Source organism: Orbicella faveolata, unplaced genomic scaffold (assembly GCF_042242905.1).
Source record: "Orbicella faveolata isolate gen_17 unplaced genomic scaffold, um_ofav_v1 contig_13, whole genome shotgun sequence".
NCBI lineage: Eukaryota > Metazoa > Cnidaria > Anthozoa > Scleractinia > Merulinidae > Orbicella > Orbicella faveolata.
The window spans coordinates 13,417,353-13,438,101 of NW_028301540.1; the positions used below are offsets into that span (position 1 = coordinate 13,417,353).

Genomic DNA, 20,749 nt, shown 5'->3' on the forward strand with positions numbered 1-20,749 from the left:
CGTAGGTCACGTTGTCTTTAAGCCACCAGAATCGCAAGAAAACCTGGAATGAAATGTAAAAAAAAAAAAAAAAAAAGAAAATTAAAATTTCCTACGTGACATTATTTGATTAACGTAGAAGTCAACTAAAACAAATGTGGAATCAGGCGAATAAAATAATTTCCTCTTTCTGATACTTGCTATGCTTTTTGAAATTTTACTTGTTTGGCGTCGAGAAACTAATCTGTTATACGTTGTTCAGATTATGTATCCGTGGAATTCAGCTCCTTTTATTTGGTAACTAGAAAAATATCGATAGTAAACAATTCAAATCTAACTTTTCCTTTCCCAGGCGATATTTTTTTTTCGAGTTTTGGCTTAAATACAACTCTAATAAAACAGCAATGTTAGAACGTGGTAACACCTTTTATCAGTCCATTCTTAAATAGCATGTTTCTTTACTAAAAGTGTAAATGAACTGAGCCGAGATCATTCTAAATGAGTTCAAACTAAGCAAAACGAAAAGACATCGAGAAATTCAGTCTTTGCCGCTCATAGTTTGATGTAGGACTAAAAAACGAAACCTAATGGATTGCAAGAATTGACTCTTGTAATATAAAGGAAATAGACCGAATTCTAAAATGGCTTTCTTACAGCGAAGTTTCCAACAATACCGTACTTTTAAATTACCAGCTTGCAAAAGAAAACATCAAATAGAAAACATACTTATCACAACTCAAAGAAGAGCATTTAGTTGCTGAGCCGAGATCAACAACCGCGCTTCTTTAGTTCATTTTAGAGTCATCACTTGACAAACCAGAATCATCAGTTAAAGATACAGAAATCTTGATAAAATATGTCGTTAACATGTGGCAAGACACACCCTTTATTCACTTGACTAAATCAGTTCTTTTTCGAGGTCTTTCTCTTGACTTAAACTCTATGTATATCGTAATCGCTCTCCGAGACATTGTTTAGAGAAAATGTTTCAAATTGTTACATAATACAGAGAACACGTTGCGAGCTGCGACTGATGAAGCACAAATGAATTAATTGTTAACTGCACAGTGTCGTAAAACCACAAATACTTAAATAAATTGATGTTTTCATCTTGGCATTAATTGCATAGTTAAAACGCAAAACATCTGACTTCTCGTTTACAATTTTCTCGTTTCAAAAACCGATTTTCCACTCCCTCAGCGGAGAGTGAAATGCTTTGGGCATTAATTGACGAAAGTAGCGGGCAATGCAACGACGGCTAATGCGGTTTTTATGTTTTAAATTAAAGAGTGTTTTTTTTTAGCCTTTGATTTTCAACCTGTTTATGCTCGCCTACTGTCAATGTTCTTCTCACCAGGAACTCTGTGAGCTTTAGCCGCAGTAAACAGAAATGCTAAGACGTAATGAATCAACCTTTCCTCTATACCACTGTTGTTTTCACTGTATCATGAACACCACATGCCTCGTAGATCCGTGATGTGTGAAAACAAACTTTAAAAAGTTCTCCATCACTTTGGTTTTAATTGCACTCGATTCCTGCGTTTCTTTATTCGCTATTCAAATCTCCTATAGTGTTGTTGTCGGCACATAAAAGAATGAAACGAAGAGATACTAATTCAAAACCTTTCCGAAATGACCGAGCGTACGCAACCAAATGAGTTCTTAAAAGTAAAAGGAAAGTTTTGCGAAGGTGGGCAAGTTGAAAGAAATTATTTATTGCACCAGTAAACAGTCGGGAGGCTGATAAAAACCTCATTAAACGAAACAGTTGCGGCATAAGTTACCTAATGCATAAACAGACTACAGTTAAAGAATAGACACAATCAAGTGCTACTAATAACGCATAGTACCTGCCATTATTAATTAAGAACGGAATCATTTGACTTTTGAGAAACGCTCGATTCCTTTTGCTCTATTTATTTGCGTACGGCTTGTTAATAAACGTTGTTCGGATTATTGACACAAAACCAAACGATTTCTTGATGCCATGTTGCGTTTCGGAATACTCTTGGATGAGGAACGCGAAAGCAGAGAATGGTACTGTTTTGACCTTGACCCAAAATATTTACTTGCCTTTGCAAGAGGAAAAGATGAATGTTTTTCTTGAAAAGGACACCTGTATGAGACGGCGGGTTTATTCAAAAGAAAAGTAATAAGAGCTTGTAGAATGTCGAGAGCAATTAAATTTTTATTTAAAATACTGTTAGTTCGTGTTAGGTGGCTAAAAAAAAATATTGCGAGAAAACGACGGAATTATGCAACTGCCGTTTTGAATAGCGGGTGAAAAGACTATAATGTAACAAGATGGAACCGTTTTCATTAAAATTAATTATTTCTCTTCAAATTCTTAAACTGGTAAATGATATAAGTGTAGCAGAAAGGCTGAGGCGAGCGAAGATTTTTCTACACTAGAGCTGGAAAGAAATGCCAACCGAAACATTAAAAGGTCGTGCTCCGATCGTTTTCATTCTGAAAAAATTCTGAAAGAGACACCATCCCACGTGGCTTTTTTATCTTAGTAATTAGGAAGACTTATAGATTTAGTGATTTTGGCTGGCAGCCTAGTTCTTAAGCCGAACTTCGAGTTAACCGTGGGAGATTGAAAAACGTTAGCTGGCCGTGGGAAATATTAGAAGCAGACTTCAAAGTAGGTAGATATTCACCGTAATTAGTTGAGGCCCTATAGGTGGCACATTTAGCAAAGTTTCTCTCACGGTTGTGTTAACTTCTGTCTAAGCAAATTTGAAGACATCGTTATAAGGCCCGCTGAAATTTACACTGCTAATTTTATATGAGAATATGGCCACTTTGCAAGGATTTGCATGAATATAAATCGAAGTCGATTATAATGTGCCCATGAAGTAGCGTCAACAGTTAATTTTGTGTTGAAATTCGTCCGGCCGGCGCTGAGCTTTTGTCAGGCTCACAATGTGTAGTTTCTAAGTTCTGTGCAAGGAATGCCGCGACATATGCGACGACTGAATGAATCTCGGCTGGCGCACTCCGAAATGTTAAGCGCGTACCTTTTTTGTTCAAGGACTCTCTCCAGTTTCTTCGCGGTACGGCAACCATTGAAAGAGCACTAAAGCCGGATCATTCGCGCCGGCAACTTTGCCAACATGGTCTGGAAATCAATCTAACAAAGAAATCCTATATAATTATTGGAGAAATAAAGGAATAAATCTATTTTGTCTGGCTTAATTCGTTCAAGAGAGTAGCTAACTACACGTGTTTAACAAGAATTTCCACAACGCACTGTTTCAAATTTACAATTTAAAAGTCGAAATTCTTTTTCACGCTTTCGTGAGCCTTTTGAGCAAGCACAGACAGTTAACCTATTTCACTCAATTAAAAACGTGACCGTTTTGCTGGTAAAAAATCGCTCATTTCTCGGCACAAAATTATGCAATAGGTCGGGGCTAGCTAATTGTCTACAAAATAATACCAGAGAATACCTCGTATCACACCTGTAGCGGCGTTAGTGATCCGGTTAACACGTACGGCCGTACTCGTTTGTTCGAGGTATTTCGTAAATTTTCAAGTATTTGGTTGCATTGCATTTGAATGATCGAGTCAATTAAATACGCTCTTAATTTTAAATGAGGTCTGCGTGACTTTCCACGTCTTGTAAGCCATTTCAAGGCAGCATTTCTATGGCTTTAATTTCCTAAGCGCTAGAACAAAAGTTCGCAAACATTATCACATTTGTTTTTGTCGTTTCCCACGGAAATTAAACAGGATTCATGCTTATAAGAGCTTAGTTTCGTTCCTGTAAACTCCCTCTTATTCATTCAATTGCAGTTGACGAGGTTTTTATAATTAAGAAACGTGTTTTACTTTAGCGACAATTTAAAAGCTCTCAAAACTCGTTAATCTTTTTAATAACCTAATGGTGCGTCATTCGACCGATTTTGACCTTAATTGTTTATTTCAATGTGTGTCAGAGAAACCGTCGTTTTTCCTCGAGGTTGAAGAGTTTCTTCGGTCGAAAAATCCTCAAAATAGTTCCGCAATGAAAAGTTTTTCGTGCACGAAGCATTCAAATTCAGAAATTCAACAAAAAAATGCTCCAAAACAATTCAAACTTGCATCTACATGACAAAAGACGTGAAAAGCGAGACAAGTCCTTCCGCGTGGCTTGTGTTTGCAATTGAAAGCATAAAAGCTCACTCACTGCTAACACTGGGGCAAAGTGTAAGAGGATAATAGCGCTTACAAAACAAAAACAAGGTTGTAAATAATGAACCCTGTGTCCCACGAATTAAAAGGACTTGTGTCCTTTGTGAAGAAAGCAGGAAGCGTCAAATCGCTGCAATATTGTTTCAAACAGTCTGGAAAATGAATTTTCAACATTTTTATATTTAGTAAGACAAGACGTCACATTAAAGATTTCAGTTGCCGTGGAGTTTAGAATATCGCCGTAGATTTTCTTTTTTTGGATCTACAAAACGTTCGAGTTTCGTGGACAAAACAATAGAAACCGCGATTCGTTTCAAACAATGAATGCTAGAGAACTACCGATTTAGATAGCCTTATTCAACTTTCGGGAGGAAATTTTACATTTAGGCCTACAACTGCTATGATCTAACATTGAATAAGAACTTCTGGATCTTTATCTTAATAGATTTCACATAGTGCAAGTCATTTTCAAGTGAGTGTTTGGCTGTGAAGAGTTCATTGTCCACAGTATATTTAAGACTCAACATTTTCACTTTTCCCCAAGAATGTTAATTAAAAAGAAACAAAACAAAGAGCAACAAGATTCGCATTTTGCATAGAAATGTGTGTGCAAAAAGAAGGAATAAAAATTTGAAACTTGTGGTGTCTACAAAAAAACTTGGTGTCTGTAAAAGTTTCAAATCCAATCCTTTTTTTCAAAAGAAATAATGATCGCACAATTTACTCTAAAACATAAGAAAACCCTTTTAAACATTCTTTTCAATTGACTTCTTTGAGAGTTTGCTTAGCTTTTGTCTTTTAAATTTAAGTATTGGGTATTCGGCTTTTTATAATTGCCAAATGGTCAAGAAAATCTAAAGAAATTAAACTTAACACAATGATCGCAACATTTTTACGATAAGAATACCTTAAGCAATGTAGACAAAGCTATTCTAAAAGCAGAATCAATTTAATTTTGGGAACAATTCTACACTAATTACTAGGTGTATTGCAAATATATTTACAGTAGAATTCCACTCCTTTGTTTTTATTTCGAAGACTTAAAAGCTCGTTTTCAACGAAATTGGTCGCTATAATCGATGAAAAAGCTCCATGAGCGTTCTGATCACATTAATTGAAACAAATCATCAGCGATCGTGGTCGATAGATCGTAAAGAAAACGATCGCATATCCCACAATACGGCACGGTCGTTGTTTGATCCAGATCATTTCGGGAACTTTTTAAAATTCTATAGCTATTGTGGCCACCATATGTAAACTCAAGGTCATTCTCAAAGATCGCTCATTTTTTGCGGTAGCGGTTGCAATTAAGGATCATAGCGATCAAGGGAGCACTTATATGGAACCCAGCGCTGAAGCAGATGCACAGCCTGAACAAAATTCCAAATTATCTGGGATTAGCTCTTGCAGCCCTTCTCTTCTTTGACGGAAAATTAAGATTTTTCCTTCTTTCCACGTGTCCCCAGTGATGTAAATGAGTTGTTTGGCAGATTCTGATTGAGTATCTTCTTTTTTTCCCGTGATTTTATTTCCGACCAGTTTTGCAGGCCTGGTGGTGGCTTGTGGTTATAGCGCGCTGCACAAAGAATTGAACCTGGAGCGCTCTCACCACCGCGCAATCTCTGTTCCCCAATTAGTTTTAGCATTTAGGACAGTTATGCACAGATGGCCTCAGCGTATCCACAGGCTAATTCCTGATCAAGACTGTATCCCTTCTCTGTTCGAATAATTTTACATTGTAGAAACGATCTAGGCATTGAAGCAATATTTATTACAGGTTTTGGAGACCAGAAGACCTGGCATGAAAATTGCATGGAGAGAAATTGTTCTGAAGGGGGAAAAACAGTAAAGGTTTCTAGTAACAACACATGTCACCATCCGTGCATTTTAACTGTAAAAAATGTAAAGTTATAAAAGGAAAGAAAACGCAGATTTATTTCTACGGCTAGGCCTACCGTCCACACTAATCCGTCACGAAAACGGATCTTTTCGAAAACGCTTTTCAAACCGGAAGAATTTGTAACCGCCGGCTTTGCGTTTTAGTGCGGACGGAAAACATTTGAAAACGGAGCTTTTCGAAAACGATGACGTCACGATTTGTGATTTTTCCTGACCGAAGTTTCCTCAAACACGAATCCAAAATGACCGGTGATTGTTGCGTTTTCAAATTTCTTCGGTGTATTGAGGACGGGAAACATTTGATATGTTTTCAGAGTGAAAAGGCCATTCTCAAATTTCTCCGGCATAAATTGGATGGGGCCTTAAAAGCATGCATGCTTTGACTGTGTCAAACTGAAACCATGAACATTTATTTTTATTCTTAAAACTCGATTTGATCACACTGACTTCTTTTGTTTGATAGCAAAATGTTCAAAATGCTCTACAAACTTTTTTTTGTATCTTTCGGCTCAATGTAGACACCCCGACGCCTTCAAGGCGATGTGATTACCACTCTAGTGCTAAGCTCCTTAAGTAATTTATATTTAGGGTAAACAAGATTTTAACGGGAATGGATGTTTAAGACTTTCTCAAACCATGGAGAAAACCTGAAGTTAAAAACTGAAACTCTACAGAGTCTTACAGGAACAGTTACTGTTACCAAGAAAGATCCACGAGATACAAAAATCGGCGAAACAAATCAGACCTTACTGCTTAAACCTAATTCGCTGTAAACTAATGTCAATAAAAACCTAATTGCAACTAACAAAAGCAAATGACTTATTGAGATTGCTGTAAAACAGTCATTAAGGTAGCTAATACAAGGAAAGTGAAGTTTGAAAATAAAAAAGAATGGCTCTTAATTAACCTTTCGTATTTTCTGCAATGGGGAACAGAAATATTCATAGAAACTGTGAACTGATCAACTAACGGCAAAACCATGACAATAATTTCTAGAACGTATAATTTAGTGGCAATTTTAATTTTTTGATTTGAGGAAAGCTTCCCTCTTACTGCCTATTTGAGAGTAGATTGTATAAATAAATGTGAGTAAACTTAAGGTGTAATTTTCTTCAATGAATTGAAATTCTCACAGAGGTGCTAAGGCAGTCAAGTAATAGCAAGCAAGAAAATTAAACCAGTTGGATATGTATCCAAAGAAAGCGGCGATTAACCTTAATTAATTAACCTTTCGTATTTTCTGCAATGGAAACAGAAATATTCATAGAAACTGTGAACTGCTCAACCAACGGCAAAACCTTGACAATAATTTCTAGAACTTATAATTTAGTGGCAATTTTAATTTTTTGATCTGAGGAAAGCTTCCCTCTTACTGCCTATTTGAGAGTAGATTGTATAAATAAGTGTGAGTAAGCTTAAGGTGTAATTTTCTTAAATTAATTGCTGCTTAAATGAAATTCTCACACAGGTGCTAAAGCATTCAAGTAATAGCAAGCAAGAAAATTAAACCAGTTGGATATTTATTCAAAGACAGCGGCGATTTCCTTAAAACGCTGTACCTGAAATAAAAATGCTAGCGCGAATGTAGAAAGTTTTAGTGAAGGGAAAATTAGATAAGTGTAAACGTTCTTCTACATTATGTTCACCAGTTTTGTAAGTACAACAATCTCCAACTACAAAAACTGCCACCTGATTTGTTTACTTTCCTCGCCATTATGTGAATTAGGTTTGGAAATCACAGTTCAATTTCGGCGAGAAGAAAGTCTGCTATTGAAGAGTTTCATTATTCAGATACTAGAATTTGTGCACAGTTTAACTGCGAACTGAAGAATCTTTCAACAACAATACACAAACACTTCACAAAGCGTTGGTATTTGTTGTAAAACATTTCTGGTCACACTTGAGTGAGAATTGCCTTTCACGTGGCCTTTCAAGAGGTTTAAGTTTGCCAACAGGATTACTTTGAGTAAACAGAAACCCATTCGAGAGCAATACATTTTCTAATACGCTAACATGAAAAGGATTGCAACCGAAATTTGTCCTGAGTCTGATGACGTCACATTTTGGCGGGAATTATACGCAAACCGCGTTGATCGCTTACTTCGTTACTTGCAGGGTAAAAACAAAATGGCGGCAAAGAAATTAAACTTACTGCTTTCGCTGTTTTTTGTATGGCTTTCAGAGAATGTTTTGTGTAGTTTTTATACACATCGCTACATGATAGTTATAAAAGCAATTGTGTTGTACCTTACGGTCTTGTTAGCTTACACGTACCATTTTAATTAAGAAAAATGTCGGAACTCTTTCTTAACTACATGTTAAGACGAATAGTTAATAATCGCTATCAAAAAGAGAGGTGAAATAAGTTAAGTAAATGTTCGAGATATAAGCTCAGCAACCCGCTTAAAACGAATCGTGATACAAGAACGAGTTTTACGCAGGCCGCCATTTATCTTTGCGATAAACATCCTTATTTTAGTCGCTACAGATTTTGTGTACCAATACTGGTTTTTGTTAACATGTTCGTTTTCATTTAACCATGTGTTTCCCCAAAATTGTTGTTTTGTTTAATTAAACGTCATCGAAACATGTTAAACGTTCGACTTAGAATTTTAATGCTTAAATTAGGCTATTTATTCATTCGGCCATTTCAGTGTATGTATCATGTCATGTGCTGTTTGGTCGGTTCCAGTGTTAAGACTCAGCAACTATTCAATTTCAAGGATTAATTTGAGTACATAGATATGTCTCAAAGAAATTTCTCTCACGAATGTACAGATGTTGTTTAGTTTTCATCCCATACTGAATGAATATTACTGAACAGTATCATATCGGCAGCGTTTCGGCGCGGCTTCAATTCACATTTTGCTGCGAGTTTGGTGCCGGACAGTCGGCTTTCTTGTCCATGCCGTTAAACAGCTTTCAAATTAAGTCTTTCGGAGCTTTCCATTGAGCCAATAATTTCGAAACGGAGCAAGTCAAAAAGAAAATATGACTAAGACAATGCACATGGTTGAATTCTCTTGCAAGGTATTTTGCAGTATTTACTTTTCCTCTTCAAAAAATTAACAACTAAAACTAAAAAAATAAAAATAAAATAGAGCCTCGGTTTGCCCCACACTGACTACGGCCATGAATGGTATCGAAATTTCCTGGGAAGGTTTTCAGAAAGCCGGAAATTGTTGAATTTCCGCAAAGCGAACCATTTAACTGAAAAAATTCGGAAAAATTCCGCGACGAAAGTCAACTGGAACGGAAATTCTCTATTAGAAATTTCCGAAAATTTCGGTGTGTAATTCCACGTAATGGGCGCCTTCCATTCGACAAAAAATCCTTGGAGTTTTGGAGAAGAAGACAACCTTGCGAGGTATACCGAAATTTTGAGGTAGTAAGAAGGTTACTAAAAGTTAAAAGTGGGATACACCAGCGTATCTTTATTTCTTAGTCTTTCCAGGGAGAGGAAAATGATAAAATGAATTAAAATAAAACATAAATAATAGCAAGAAGCCGGCAGGAGAAGAAAAATGGCCGCGCGAGATCTGGGGCGAAACGCGCCTTGTCACACACTTTTTGCCCCAGATTTCGCGCGGTTATTTTTCTTCTTGTGTTTGGCATTACCTCTCTTACGCTCAGCGATACAAGAAATAAGACGGGATTAGTAGTCTTTATGTGTGAAAACTCTTGACAAAGACTCAATATAGAGGCATAACAACCGATTTACATCATAGTGTTGAATTAGTTGAATCCGTTTGGTGATAGCTCGCCAGGCGGTGATTGTAGTATAGTGACAGTGACGTTTACGTCACGTGACATTGGAAACCATGTGCTAAAGCGAGTCCGCCATCTTGTCAATAGAATCGTTGTGTTCCTACAATATTGTGTTTTCTTCTCTTGCGAAGCTACTACAGTGATATCCTCTGTAAATATTGTTGTTATTATTATCATTATCATCATCATCATCATCATCATGGTCATTATCATTGTCATTGTCATTGTTATTGTTGTTATTGTTGTTGTTGTTGTTATTATTATTATTATTATTATTATTATATGGCAAATGATGTGGAAGGAGTTTTTTACGTGTAGACAGTTTTGTATGCAGTAATTATGAGCTGGAAACCCAACTACACTTTTCGTATGGTTTTGTTAACTCAAATAAGATGCTTTGCTATTTCAGGCGTTCAATTAAAAGGGACTTGCCAGCGTTTCCCTGCTCCTGTTTTAAATTAAATGCGCTTTATTGAAACAAGTTGTTAGAATAAACTACGAAATGAATAAATTTAAGCAAGAAAAACCTTCAACGTTTCTTTCGTTGTTGAATATTTTCAATAATATTTTTTCTTTTTCAGTCTTTCAAGGTCTAGGACACCTTGTCCCACTTTTCAAGTTTCTCTGTCTGTGTTGAAAGCCTAGTTATTTGCCAAATTGAAGCGAACAAAGGTAAAATAGCCGACTAAGCGAGTATGTGCAGCTTAAGTTTCGAGAAAGTCAGAGTCAATGTCGTTTTCTCTAACCTTATCGTCTCGATTTGCGCGCTTATAACACACCTAAAGCCCTGGCCAAACGGACTGGCAAGTAGTCGCAAGAAGCCGCAAGTTGACCTTGCATGAAGACGTCACTCAACTTACATTAATTTGAGTTGGCCATGGGTGGCCACGGCAAACGATGAGAAACTTGCGTCGACTTGCGTGCAAGTTTGATCTCGACCAAAGTAAGCGTAACTCACCGCAAGTCAACGAAATGTAAAAATGTAGTCGCAATTAGCCAGGTCTTTTGGCCAGGTCTTACTTGCACTTCCTTGCATGCGTGCAAAAGCTTCCAACTTGTGTCTAATTGTGATACCGTTTGGCTGGGGCTTAACAGTCTAATAGTGCGTGGATGCTACGAAGGAGGTAGCTTTTTGGTCACGATGCCCAGGACAAACTGCACCGTTGTCATAAATCCTGTCACGGAAATCAACACTTTGGTCACATTAACACCGAACAGTCTGAACGCGAAGTAATTGGCCATCTGAACCCGGTTAATGAAGAAGTCCAAGGAGGTAATGCTGAACTGTCCCAGGGGCCTGTCATCCGACTGCAGCCGTGTGCAGTTGACCCATTCAAGGAACCTGTTACATTGCACCGTTACCATGGCAGCCCAATAAAGGGGGGACATAAAGAAGAAGAAGACCAGGCTGGAGAAGAGCATTTCACAGCCGGTGATGAATCCATCAGGAATCGACAGTCTGGGCGCTGGAAGAGGCTCCGTCCACGAACAGTTATAGAACACCAACCTCACCACGTCCGTTTCACCCGCGTCCGATGCCAGGATCTGCCATAAATGGAAATCGACGAGCCATATGACGATAAAGCTAATGACATTAACCAGAAGCCACCATTTGATTGCCTCAACTTCGCGGTACATGAAATCGCAGAGATCCTGGTATTCGTTGATGGCTTCACGCAGCCCCTCTGACCAGGATTTGAATTTGTTCTTGAAGTCATCGATTCTGGTGTTGATGACCGAGCAAACCGAACTGAAAATCAAATTCATTGCTAGACTTGCCGAAGCACAGTAAATGTAACCCAGGAAATAAATAACGCAAATCTGAAGCCATGGCACGGGAAGAACAGATTGCGTGACATACAAGTAGACAAGAAGAGCAAGATACGATGATGGTCAAAGTGCCAAACAAGGTTAACACGATTACACACGTTCGGCAAAAGTTGGCACGTTCGATCGCCAGGTAAACGTTTTTTCGAAGGCGTCCACGATGTCTGTATCCGTAAAGAGCCCCGAAATGATGCGAAAGAGCACGACCCGAGAAAAGCAATATTGTAGGTAAACCGCTTGATGAAGACATGATCGGGTCTTTTGCCACGCAAATTGAACGATACATCGGCGGTATCCGGGTTATCACGGCAATTAACAGCATCAACAAGTTGCCGAGCCTTCTAGATCTGTCTCCAGTAACAAGACCCATCAACTGCAGCACTTTGAAGACTTCAGTTGTTCTTTTCTCCAAGAGATCAGCGTTCGAAGGTTCTCTTTCGGTTTCGTTTCCACTGCTGTCATGAGTGTCACGATTTAACAAAGGAAGTTCAACTGAACCATACTCACTGAATGTTGAACCCAAAAGTGGTTGCAAAGCGGGAAATTGCTCGGAAACTGTCGACGACATTTCAAAAACTATCTGATGGTTTTTGATTCATCCTTGCTTGTCTTAAAGTCATGATCGATTCGTGGAAGAAAAGACCAGAAAACAGGAAACGATTTCCATTCTCACTCCCAGAGCTCTCTCTCAATGTAAAGGAACAAGCATTTAGGGGCCTGGAACGAATCTAGAAACTGGATAATGATCTGACCTGTTTGAGCCAATTCCCTAATTAATAATTAGGTGGCAGTCTCTCTAAAAGCGGTCCACTGCATTTCTGGTCGGAAAAAAAGTTTTCCCTCAAACTTTTCTCAGTGAACTATCTTGCGTCATAAGTAAATGCAGACTTAAGTTTTTGCAAATACGTCAAAATATATTTTTTTTAGAGCTCAAAACAATCATAGCCGGGAAACGCCTAAATTTGAGCGTTCCAAGGACGGAAAATTGCCTAAATTGACGAGCTCGCTGCTAAAAGACCACCAAACGTAACAAAAAATTGTTACTATCCCTACATTAAGTCATCCTTCAAGGGTAAGAAATGCACGTTACTTTTGATATATTTTGTTTTGGGGGATCCTGAAAATTTATCTTTTACCGCCCGTTATATCACTTTCTGAAAACCTGCGAAAGTAGCTTGTCTTCGCTGGCGCGTATTTCCCCAAGTCTAGACCCGGCCGCTCAAAACTCTAACTGAATTCTGCTAAACAAGGGTTAGGAAGCATATAACTATAAAAATACCTCGCGCTTTTTATCTTCCTTTCCCACAGCGACTTCGAACTTTCTGTGCTTTCTGCGAATCGCACACTTCATTATGCAAATTATTGTCACGCCAATTCAGACTGCTTTCATTCAAAACGTTCTTATGTTGTTTTAATTAATCATGCCACGTTTAAGATACAGGGATCCGACAAAAACTAAAACTCAGAAACGGTTTAAATAGGTAGCATTACTGAATTATTAGCGGTGATCCTCAGACGCTTTGTGGAAAAGTCGAGAAAACGTGGCCGGAATATTTGCAAATTTAGTCACGGTCCATTACTTCTACTAGTCCTGTTTATAGACCGGTCAGTTTGCAAAACTTTTCTAGTGTTTTTTATCTTTCTTTCCATTTTCCACTGATGTTTCTAAAGTGAAACGTACTATTTAGCCGATGTTAAAACTTGAAAATTGATATCAAATCTTTACAGAACGCTGTAATTGAAATCGACAACATCGTGACCTTCGTGATCTCAGCTGCGTTGCACAGGCCACAAAGATTTTACCTCCTTATAATCTGCTCCAAACACTGCAAAGTCAACCAATGTGTACAGGTTCGTACAGTGTGTATTCGCTTTAGCAATACTCATTATCTTACACTGAAACCTCCCTTGCTCTTTGGTTATAATGGAATTGCGATGCATTTGGAAAACACTTCAAAATGAGCATCGACTTGTTGACAATTATTGTTCTCCTCACTAAGTAAGTACTTCTTTATTTAATAACGTTTTCGTAACCAAATTACTCAGACGACTCTCATATGTTTTACTATACTCCAGAAGAGCGAGAATCAGGATGATCAAAAAGTCAACACAAGGATGAGGATGGGTTGTGTTGTGGTGAGGGTGTCCTGACCTGACAGCTATATGAACTCAGATGCCTCTCAGGGGTAGCTAATTTGACCTTTTCTCTATGGAGCAGTGCCCCTATTACCTCTGAAACTGCTTTCAACACATTACAGCCGGATAAAACACCAAATGACCCTAAAAGGTCTTAGCTGTCGTAAAATCCATTTCAATCGCTTTCTTGAGAAATGACGTTAAATGTCGTTTTGATGATATACATATAACACAACATATAACATATAGCACATTTTATATGAAGTCACAAGTTTGGAGCATGCGCGTGACCAGGACAATTTTCTGTCATGTTACAATTTTATACATAGGCAAGGTAACCAAAATCGCTGCGCAAGCTCCTTAAATTTGGATCCGACAGGCCGATGCCCCCGGGGCTGGGGCCCGTTTCTCGAAGGTCCCGAAAAGTTTTCGCACCCGAAAAGCCGTAGCAAAATCTCAAACCTTACGACTACAGAGCTGTTTTTTTTTTTCACATATTCCTAATATGAAGAGAAGTTCCCTTCATACAAGAAGTTTCAGGCGTATACACCTCTCTGTCTTTAAATACTGATTAACTAAAAATGGCTTTCCGGACCCCAAAAGTTTCCGGTGCTTTCGAGAAACAGGCTCCTGGGCCGTTGCTCGCAGGGAATATGGTCTAAACGCTTACAGGTACCACTAATACCTAGTCGCGTCCCCAGATCAGCTGCATACTATTTTTAAATAACAGTGTCTTTCACTGTCATTACTGTTGGGTGTTACAACTACATTCTGAAACCATTTCCTTCACTTTTGTAACAAGATCTGCCTTGGTATCTCTAGATTGAAATGGGAGGTCGAAATGTGTACAGATCTCTCTAAGCATCTTCACCTTGAAAGTTGGAAGCTTCGCCTCTCTTGCAAACGTGCACAGATCGTAAATATCGTACAAGGTTGGGTGGGTCAAGCCTACTTTCACCAGGACAGCTTCCCTTGTTTCTCTCAAATGCTCCCCGTCTAAAATAACTTGCAAGCGTACTCCTCTGCTAAATCGTCGTCCTCCTCTGTGTCTGTATCTAGCTCACCTCCACTCATCAACTCTACTCGCTTCAGACTTCCCTGTTTTATGGTTGCAAACAATCTCAAAAAGAAACCTTGAATTTAACACTTCGAGAACCACTCCATTCTATCAAACAATCTCTCTCCATCCATTGTGGAAGCAGTCTGTGTATCCTTCGCAACCTGGGCTGGATCTTCTGTCTGACCAGTGTCTTGCCCGATGTTAAACTTCTGTATCAGATACTGCCTAACCTTTTGAGAAAATCTCACACTTGCTTGTTTCTTTTGAAGTGCCCATCCCATTTGCAATGGCGAAGTACTTTTCAGGGATTCTGCCTCCGCCGTTGTTGCTCCGCTTGAACTTTCACTTTGCGAAGTCAAGGTCTGGAAGAAAAACTATCCCATATAAGAATCTAAAGCTGAGGTAAACTATTTTGCAAAGAAAAACGATGGAATGTTTTAACGCCTGTGTTATGTAACAAACGGTGTGTAAGAAAGTTACAATTTGTTGTATGCACCTGAACGGACTTGAACAAGTACACCATACATTTGATGGCTTTAGCCATTTCAAGATTCACTGAATATCGGCTCTCTGCCCTTTTCTGGCTCCTACCAGGACGTCCTCGATGTGCTGGATACTGACAGGCTGTTCTGGGTCGCCAGAACTTCCCACACGCGTGCCTGTGCTTGGCGCATACGGACAATTGCGCGACAAGCGACTCGTCTAACTCAAGAAGGCCAGCCCTCGCCAAGATAAGCTGTCCCTCTGTTATGGTCTCTCGTGACAAATGGATGGAAGCAAGGTGACTTTCTATAGGGTCACTGCATTGAAGTAAGCTAATGATACCCGATGTTCCTATTGAACCTCACAAAGGCCTGTACACGTGCGTGGTAAAAAGCACGACATTTTGTTTCGAGATAGGTATCCGTTTAATCTGATTTGTCGAACACGGTGATAAAATTTAATCATGTAAGCTAGGCTTTAGCCAAGACTAACACTACACAACTAGCACTGAAATTTCTTGCCAAAAAAGCCCCTAAAATCAATTTACAAAACTGATGCTAAACGAGGCCACCAAAGTTAGTTATAAAATTGCCTATTCCTGTTGTTGGGCGGTCGCTTCAACGGGTAATAAAAAAGAACCAAATTGATTTTTTTTGATATTAATTCTTGCCGCGCAAACTATTTCAAGTTACTAAATATTTAACTTCGCTCATAAATGATACGGCTATATTAATCCACGAAAACCTGCAAAGCTAAGCCATGTCGCCTTTCAACTGTCAGTTGCCGAATAGAAGATAATAAACAGAATAGAAGCTCATTGAATTGAATGCATTGTTCACAAATTGTCCATTTCAGAGTTCATTGTAGAAGCCTTTCACACGTATTGAAAACTGAATTTTACATGTTTAAGTATTAGAACCCTCAGGCCCAGTTCAGACGTCGTGCTTTTGCCGTGCCGAGCTAAATTCAGGAATTAAGTTCGACAAAGGCACGGCAGGAGCACAGCGTCTGAATCAAACTTTTGAATTAAGTTCGGCAAGCAACTGAGTTCGACAAGCCTTGCTGTGCTTCAGGACTCTGGCGCGGCAGCGATTCAAACGTCGTACTTCTGCCGCGCTAAACAAAATTCATAAATTATATTAATGTCTGTTGACGAGGTTGCGTTCCCACGGGGAGTTAGGAGGAGAATTGTTACAAGGCATCAGTATATCCTGAATTTGGTTCAGTTCGACTCTGTCACGACGTCTGAATCAAAGTTGTTTTCCTTTTCCCAACGATTTCATCACGGCACGGTACAAGGGAACAAATAAGTCACCACTTTAAGTTACTTAAGCCGTTAGTAATTTTTATTTTTCTGTGATCGTTTTTATTTTAGACTTAAGGTGAAATGTAACAATGGTAAAGCGTTTTGAATGCGAACTTGCGTGACAACCTAATTTGCATAATGAACTGTGAGGTTCGCACAAAGCACAGAAAGTTAGAAGTCGCTGTGGGAAAGGAAGATAAAAAGCGCAAGGTATTTTTATATCTCTATGCTTCCTAACCCTTGTTTAGCAGAATTCAGTTAAAGTTTTGAGCGGCCGGGTCTGGACTTGGGAAATAAACGCCAGCCAAGACAAGCTACTTTCGCAGGTTTTCAGAAAGTGATAAAAGGGGTGGTAATAGATAAATCTTCAGGATTCTCCAAAACAAAATATATCAAAAGTAACGTGCATTTCTTACCCTTGAAGGATCACTCAATGTAGGGATAGTAACAATTTTTTGTTACGTTTGGTGGTCTTTGAGCAGCGAGCTCGTCAATTTAGGCAATTTTCCGTTCTTGGAATGCTCAAATTTAGGCGTTTCCCGGCTATGATTGTTTTGAGCTCTAAAAAAATTATTTTGACGTATTTGCAAAAACTTAGGTCTTTGCATTTACTCATGACCCAAGATAATTCACTGAGGAAAGTTTGAGGGAAAACTTTTTTCCGACCATAAATGCAGTGGACCGCTTTTAGAGAGACTGCCACTGAGTATCTGCCCCTGACCAAGGTACGGTATTGAAGGTTTTTTGTCTTGAACAGCAAGAACATTATTTAGCGTCTTTTAAACCGGCTATTGCGCATTTATGATTGCCAGAAATTGGCTTTGTGTAAAAGTGAAGATATCGAAACTGAACAGCTAAAACATGGTCCAAAACACGGGATCTGAAGTTTAGGGTATACGTTGATAGACGAGTTGACAAAAGCTGTCCAGTCTTGTCTTAAACTGGGTCAGCAAAGTGAACTTACCTTATGCAACACCCCGCCCAAGCTATCGATGACGTAGTTGAGTTAAAGTTTTGTAATGTGAGCAACTTCAAAAGTAAGCACTCTTAATTCCGTAACAGCATCTCGGAAGATCTTGGAGAGCACAAGCTTCGTTCCATTTGGTTTCGTTGGTGAACGAGTAAGGGAGAGCAAGCATCACTTGATCAAAACCCTCATGACTGACTGGCTGGTTTACTGACTGACTGACTGGCTGACCGACTGACTGGCTGACTGACTGACCGACTGACCGACTGACTGACTGACTGGCGTACTGACTGACTGACTGACTGGCGTACTGACTGACTGACTGGCGTACTGACTGACTGACTGACTGACTGACCGACTGGCTGACTGACCGACCGACTGACTGACTGACCGACTGACTGACTGACTGACTAACTTAACATCCTTTTTCCTTTGTGGGTTATTATTATCTTTTTGGTGTTTTACTATCTTAGTAAATTACTATTTTCAGGCTTACTTAGTTCATTTTAAAGGTAATTTTGTATGCAGCCCAAATAACTCAAAATACCGTGACTGAGCTCCTGTAACAATTTGACAGGACCACACCTCAGAACGCTTACATGAAATCTAAAGAGAGGGCCCTGTCGTCGCCTGCGGGATGTTCACCAAACCGTTAGTGTCTTACTGGTTCGCGCAAAACTAAAGACTGGCAATAATCGCTGCAACTTCAAATACAATTGTTGACGCAAGCAGAATATCTGACATATTTAGCAACATAGGACTAAAAAGAGGTAGACAGCAAAGAATCAAGTATTTTACAGTCGAACCTCTCCACAACGGCCACCTTGAGGACAGAGGAAAATGGCCGTTGTAGAGAGGTGGCCGTTAGTGACTGTTCCACTGTTATAGTTTGGAAAACTAAGAACTTGACCGCTGCCCAAGCACTGTTTTTTCCATTGGATTACGGGTTCAAGCCACATTAACTTAGGCCCGGTCCAAACGCCGCTCCACTCATGTGCCGAACCAAACTTGATTAAGTTCGACTTCAGGGCGACTTTGGAGCGACGGCTAGTTCAGACGGCGTACTTGCGTCGTGCTTAATTCGGGAAGCCGGTGGTAACAATTTTCAACGAGAAAATATGCGTTCTGAATTCACGAACTCTGTCCAAATAGCAAAGCTGTGACTAACATTTCGCTGTTATCTGCCGTTATAGCAATATTTAGGGAAGCAAATTCAAACTCAAAGTTCAGTGTTTGTATTAAGTCAGGTTTTCTCCCGGTTAAATCGACTTGTTAAAGGGAAATCTAATAAGCTGGGCTAATATCACGAAGAAAAAGCAAAAAATGAATTTGGGCTAAAGAAACTCGCCTATACAGTCCCGTTTCTCCTAAATCGAAGGCATACTGGTATTTTGTTGTCTTTATTTGAGCTTCTTGCATGACTGGTCATGCCACTCAATTTTGAGCCAATCACGAGTCCCGTTATATGAAAAATAAATTGCAGTAATTTATGCATTAGGTTCGACACATAAGGAGAACGCCGTATGAATCAGCTGCCGCTCCAACGTCGCATAGTGCGACAAACCCTACCGAATTTAATGTTGTTTGCCTTACCAAACCTAACCTGCCGAACGAAACTGATTCAAACACCGCTCTTCTGCCGTACTTAACTCATCAGTTAGGTTCGGCGCTTGAATGGAGCGGCGTTTGGAACGGGCCTTCCTGTAATCTGGACCCGGTTGTTCGGAAACCTGTTAACGCCAACCCAGGATTAAAAGTTAACCAAAGTATAAATTTTTCTTGTATAAAAGTGCTTTTCACTGCTTATGTTTTTTGGTAGTTTGAAATTATTCAAACTCAGAAGGCCAGACAGTATAAACAAAGAGCCTCACCGCAAAGTTAAAAAGACTCAAATCAAAATTCTCGCTTATCCTGGGTTAGCTTAATCTGGCTTTGAACAACGCGCCTCAGGAGCTCCGCTTTTAAGCTTGCCTAACTATCTATATTACCGTAGTATAAACGTGCGCTGTAGTTAGGGCAGAGTTGAACCTGCCATACTGCCCTGGAACACTAGGAAAGATAACATACATCAGAGTTCATTACAACACAGCTTGAATTAAGGTCATTCCCCAGTATTGCATTGCGCATCCCTACTGCGCATAATTCCACGCGTGATTAGCGCATAAAAAAATGGCGGCTTTTTCTTTACAACTGGACCTCACCATAGACGTAGATCGTCAATTTCTCGCAAACAAGTATGGTGACCTATCATTTTTTCCTGTTGTTTTGCCGAATTGAGTAATAAATTTCTCTGTGTAAAATAAATATGAACCAGCTCTCAGTGTAGAACAAAAAGCAATCGTCGGAAACGTGAATTTAGCAAGCAATCGTAACTACAATCATGGTGCTATTAAAAGGATTTATATGGGTATAAACAAGGTGCTTTTGCTCCTCAACGAACATGGGGACCCCTCATTTTTATTTCAAAATTTAAGTTCCTATAATATAAACAATCGATAGGCAAAGTTTCACAAAAATTTCAGTGCAGGTTCTATTTCAGCGGAATGACCTTAAATCTAAATGAAATTAGCGCGATATCGTCTGACTCGTCATCAACGTTGGTTTAAATGTCTTCACAAAGTCCAACGAGATTGAAATTTAAAAACAAGTCAGCCGAAGAAAAAGCCTGGAACACGAGCGGTCCGGGATTCTAGTTCTGGCCGCGGTCATTGCGTTGTGTCACAGGAAACCTCACTTTACTCTCACAGGTGCTAGCCCGCGTAGCTGGCGGTTGAGTTGGTTGGGGTATAGGACCGTACAGAGCGCGATCCGCGAGTGACCTTGGGGGAAAAATAAAGCCGTTTCTCCCACCAGGCTCCACGCAGCATCGCCGATCTCGCCGCTCGCTCGCGCGCTCTACCCCAACTAAACCGCCAGCTACGGAGGCCGTACACAGGTGTTTAAATTGGGACCGCTGAATTTGATGCTGGTGAGTAACCCTGTGGTGAACTAAGATCCCATCACGGGAAGGAGTAGAAATACTCCGAGTTACTTGCGCTACTGAAACCTGGATAAGCTCCGGCTGTGTAGACTACTTGGCCCGACGCAGACTATATTACCTTTCCATCAGAGAAAGCTAACTGGTAGGCGCCGTCCACACTGCTTC

At 39.5% G+C, this 20,749-nt stretch overlaps 1 pseudogene; it reads right to left on the bottom strand.

Annotated features, from left to right (window-relative positions):
* Nucleotides 1-10,809: 10,809 nt before the first annotated feature.
* On the bottom strand, nt 10,810-12,385 carry LOC110057014 (uncharacterized; annotated as a pseudogene).
* Nucleotides 12,386-20,749: the final 8,364 nt, after the last annotated feature.